We start from the raw sequence: 5,325 nt of genomic DNA, 5'->3' as shown, positions 1-5,325 counted from the left end.
TCCAATTTTATTTTATTTATTTATTTATTTTTCACTCCAATTTTATTAACCACACAGAACACAACTTCCAGAGCCATTACTGCTTCTTCCCTATTATTCTTAAGCTTTTCTGTCCTATCAAATACCTAGGCTTCTTGCATTCGCTTTGCGACTCTGTAGCTTGTCTTCAGGTCCTCCATAATGTGGCTACACTAACCTGCCTGACCTGGACCTGCACTGTTCCCTGGCCCAGGTGCCCTGCTATAGCCAGCCTGGTGCAGCCACCCTTGGTGTAGATGCCAGGCTTTGGACCTCCTAAGGTTAAATGCTCCCTTTCTCAGGCTTTCCAGATCCTACCGGCCTCTAGGTTATTTGGTGAACCAGTTTTCAGTTCTATTTTCATTCTCATATCCACTTCCTTCTCCCTTTCCTCACCATGTACTTCAATTATTTGAAGTACCTTTGTTGTTGGTTAGTCACTAAGTCCTGTCCCACTCTTTTGCAACCCCATGGACTCTAGCCTGCCAGGCTCCTCTATCCATGAGATTTCCTAGGCAAGAATACTGGAGTGGGTTGCCATTTCCTTCTCCAGGCAATCTTCCCGCCCCAGGGATGGAAACTGTGTTTTCTGCATTGGAAGCTGGGTTCTTTACCACTGAGCCACACCACATAACAAACTGTTGAGAAACGGTGCCCTTTTTTGGTTGTTAATGGCAACAATAATAACAAATATATTTGTGTCTTAAATCCTTCATGAAACACTCCTTAAACCCTTCTGCTTTTTCCAACCCCTGGGCCATTAATAAACATTTTCCTCTTCCAAACTAGTCTCAGCACAGATTAAAGGTAAGTAAGACAAAGCCATAGGAGCTGTAATCAAGCCCTTAGTTTGTTTCTATGCTACTGTGAAACTTCAGGCTTAACATGAAATGGTAAAAAAAAAAAAAATACAGTAGCTTAAAAAATAGCAAAGGTTAGAATGATTTTGAAATTTCTAGATAAAAAAGTGTAATGTCTATATATTAATAGCACCATTTTATCTTCTTTTTGATGCCAACATTTCCATATTTTCTTTTGAGGAACCCCCAAGAGTCTTTCTTTGCCTATATGATAAATCTACAGGGAACTAACACACTGGATGCAAGAAATTTGCCATATTTGTGCAAATGTCTCTGAGAAAAGTTAAAATACAACAGGTAAAATAATTAACCATAATGGTTAGGTAGAAGAATGGTAAGAGAAAATATAAAACAATTACTTGTTAATTAACCAACAACATACCTCAAAAAAGATCTTAGATTCATAAAGGAGAACAGGATAAGAACAATTCAACTATATGCAATCTACAAAACACATAATCCAAATATATGAAACGTGACTCTTAGTATGATGTATAATAGAATCCCTCCTAAAATTATTTTCCTCCTCTTCTTAGCCAAAGGAAACTCCATATGAACAAGGCTCAATAAATTAATGTTTGTATACACATCCAAATTATCTTCCAAAGCTGGAAAATGCAATTTTATAAGTGGCTTAAGTTGTATTTAGAGTATTTTAGAATTAGAGATAACTTTGTTGTTTGATTGCAATTATCTGCTAAAAGGTATGGTGTATTTTAAGTCTTAGGTTTAGTAATATTAAAAAAGAAAAGAATTGAATTTTTATAATGGGAAAAAAAAAATCGGTAACAACCATAGTGGGAGAGAAATCAGTAACTCGGAACAGCAATAATGGGGAGGGGGAGGGCGGGCGGTGGGGGAATCAGCAACTCGGGACTGCAAGTAAGAAAACAACTGTTTCCCTGACCGGGAATCGAACCCGGGCCGCGGCGGTGAGAGCGCCGAATCCTAACCACTAGACCACCAGGGAACTTGAACAACTTTTCTCACCAGGCTTATTTGGTTCTGTAAAAGTCTCTACGTAAGGACCAATGGCGGATGAGATTGTTGACTCTAAACCCTGCCTCCTTCTTTCCGGTTTTGGATTTTAGTTTCTCAAACTCCGAGAAATCCTCGGCGCTCTCAGGCTAGCTCCGCGACGGCACCCAAGGGGACCTGCTGGAGCCTCCAAATCGAATCCTGTTCTGACTGCCACGCTGCAGAAGACGTCCTGGGATTGGATCCAAATTACGTGACGTGTAAATATCTATACCTGGACAATGTTAAAAGGACTGCCCAGAACCGTGTATTTGCTTTTTTATTTTCTCAGTCATTTAGCTGCTACTTCTAAATCTAACCTCTTTCGGTATATGTCTTTCTGTCTTTCCTTCTCACGCAGTTGTTAAAATTCCACTAAACTTTTTACGAAATCGAGCGTTTGATTGCCGCGAGCAGAGCGTTTCCCGGTATAGAGCTCGGTGCGACCCTGCGCACGACCTCGCGGTGTCAACGTGGACGATGAAGGGCTTCGTGGCCTTTTAGGACGCGACTGTTTTATTTTCTGGGGAGTCAGATTAACGAAGCGAGGACGGCTGCGGGTGTCTTGCTCAGTGAAGACCCCGGGCCTGTGCACTGTTATCTGGGCAGTTGCTTCACTTCTTATTATGTCGAGAAAAGGCCAGGGAATGATGCAATTACCAAAGGAATCAAGAAACCTTTTAGCCCAGCCTCAGTTCAGAATCCCCCATGAAATAGGAGCAGAAGGCAATAGCATGTAACTCAGCTTTGAAAGTGCCTACCGTTCAGTTGGACTCATGTAACCCGAGAGACCCCGCTCCGCTGCAAGATGGAAGGAGGCTTAAGTAAAACAGATATAAATTTGTAATGAACTTGCTCGCAACATCCGGCGCCACTGTGAATTACAGCCTTCGTCCATCACCGTGGACTTTAGGATTTTTTTCTTGTTTTCAGCAATTCAGAAACGGAGTTTAGATTCTTGATAAAATTTCTCAAAAATTATTTAATAATACGCAAACAGGAAGATTAAAGTGACTTAATAAATGAAGATGGAAACATGACCGGAAGAAATTTCTAAATGTAATTGCTATGTTTTAGATGGGACCCACACTCCTTTCCTGTATCAAGAAATTTTTTGGAAATCGGGCGCTGTAGGTGGAGTTCTTACGTCTCAATTGGAGATTTTCAGAGCTTACATGATAAGTATCTGGTTTTGGATAAAAAGATAAAGCAGATATTACTTTTAGAATAATTTTAAGTTGTAATAGGTTTGGTCCCAATCTTGTACAAAGTGTTGGAAAGAGTACAGCAAGAAACGTCAGCCCTCTTTCATCTTGTAATCACTCTTCATGTTTTCTGTCCAGAGCTGACCATTGTTAACAGTTTCTTCTGTATCCTCTTGGAAATCGTCTGTGCAATTTTAAATTGTTTTTATTTTCTATTTCCTAGAAATATCTATTTCTTTTTCCTCAAACTTTTTATCTTGAAATATTCCAAACCTACAGAAAACTGCAAGTATAGAGCAATGAACACACATATACCCTTCATCCATCTTGGGCTAATTTAGTAGTACCAGCATCCACTGTGTGACTTGTGCTCTGAAATGTGGCTAGTAAGAGTTGAGGTGTTCTATAGTTGTTGAATGAATACTGGATTTTTAAGCCTTTGTATGGAAAAAAATGTAAAAACTCATTAATAGTTGAGTACATTTTAAATGCGAATTGAATATATGAATTAAAATATTATTAAAACTTAAATTATTAATATTAATTTCTTTATTTTTGTTTTTAATATAGCTGATGGAATATTTAAAATTATACCTATAGCTTGCATTATATTCTAATTTATAGTACTAATCTAGATTCAACAGTTGTCAATATTTTGCCGGAGAAGGCAATGGCACCCCACTCCAGTACTCTTGCCTGGAAAGTCCCATGGACGGAGGAGCCTGGTAGGCTGCAGTCCACGGGGTCGCTAAGAGTCCCGCAGGACTGAGCGACTTCACTTTCACTTTTCACTTTCATGCATTGGAGAAGGAAATGGCAACCCACTACCGTGTTCTTGCCTGGAGAATCTAAGGAAGGGGGGAGCCTGGTGGGCTGCCGTCGATGGGGTTCCACAGAGTCGGACACGACTGAAGTGACTTGACAGCAGCAGGAGCAATATTTTGCCATGTTTACTTTCTGTTGATCTTTTTTCGAACCATTTGAGGGTAGTTGCAGACACCATGATACTTTACTTTGATACCTAAGAACAAGCAATACAATTATCACACTTGGGGAATTTGAATTTTATACAATATTATTTTTTCTACCATTGATAGTGAAATTTTCCAATTGTGTGACCCCTGTTATATTTTTTTGTTTTTATCCAGGATCCACTCAAGGATTATACATTGTATTTGTCTTGTTTCTGTAGTCTTCTTCCTTTAATCTGAAACAATTCCCCAATTTTTTTTTTTTTTTTTTTTACAGCACTGAATAGTGGAGGCCAGTTGCTTCAGAAAGTCCTTCAGTTTAGACAAGTATTTCTTTTGTCAGGAAACTACCTTAAGTGATATGTTATTCTCAGTATGTTACATCATAATCAAATAATGATGATGCATTATCTCTAATGGTAATTGTGGTAGGCAGGATAATGAACCCCACGGAGATGTCCCTGTCCTAAGCTCCAGAACACATAGATATTACTTCATGTGACAGTAGGAATTTTGCAGGTGTGATTAAATTAAGGAATTTGTGAGAGAGGGAGAGAGAAGATTATCCTGGATTTTACCTGGGTGGGCCCAGAATCATCACAGGGGTCCTTTTAAGTCCAGAAGGACTTTTAAATTCCAGTGATGTGATCCCGAGAAGACTCTACCAGCCTTTATTGGCTTTGAAAATGGAGGAAGAGGCCCATGAGCTAAGGAATGCAAGGGGCCTCTAGAAGATGAAGAAGGCAAGGGAAAGGTTCTCCCGCAGAGCTTCCGGAAAGAAACAGCTTTGCCAACAAACACCTGGATTTTAGCCTAGTGAGACCCATGTCAGAATTCCGGACTCCAGAACCATAAGATAATATATTTGTGTTGTTGTAAGCCAGGAAGTTTGTGATTTTTTCACAGTGCCAATAGGAAACAAACACAGTAAGTTGGATCGTTTGGTGAAGGTGTGTGCTATATTTCTCCATTGTAAAGTTACCCTTGACACTTATAATTAACAAATATTAAAAAAAAAAAAAAGCAAACGTCAGCCATGGAAGTAATACTTTGAAAATGTATGAAATTTCTCTTCCCCTGCAAAATCTCACCCAATGGCTTTAGCATCCACTGATGATCCTTGCATGAAATCAGTTACTACTGTGGTGATGGCAAAACGGTGTTATTTTATCATTCTCGTGTCAAGAACTTTGCTTTCTCTCCTCTGTCTTTTTGTTGTTTATTTTTAAAATAACAGTTTGGACTCACATTCTT

General features: G+C 39.2%; 1 non-coding gene across 1 annotated transcript; it reads right to left on the bottom strand.

Annotated features, from left to right (window-relative positions):
- Positions 1-1,776: 1,776 nt before the first annotated feature.
- On the bottom strand, positions 1,777-1,848 carry TRNAE-CUC. The gene has a single exon. It is a non-coding gene; the product is annotated as a tRNA-Glu (tRNA).
- Between the last annotated feature and the right edge of the window lie 3,477 nt (positions 1,849-5,325).

The sequence above is a fragment of the Cervus canadensis genome, chromosome 20, assembly GCF_019320065.1.
Source record: "Cervus canadensis isolate Bull #8, Minnesota chromosome 20, ASM1932006v1, whole genome shotgun sequence".
In the NCBI taxonomy this organism is placed as follows: Eukaryota; Metazoa; Chordata; class Mammalia; order Artiodactyla; family Cervidae; genus Cervus; species Cervus canadensis.
This window is presented reverse-complemented; position numbering and strand designations above follow the sequence as displayed.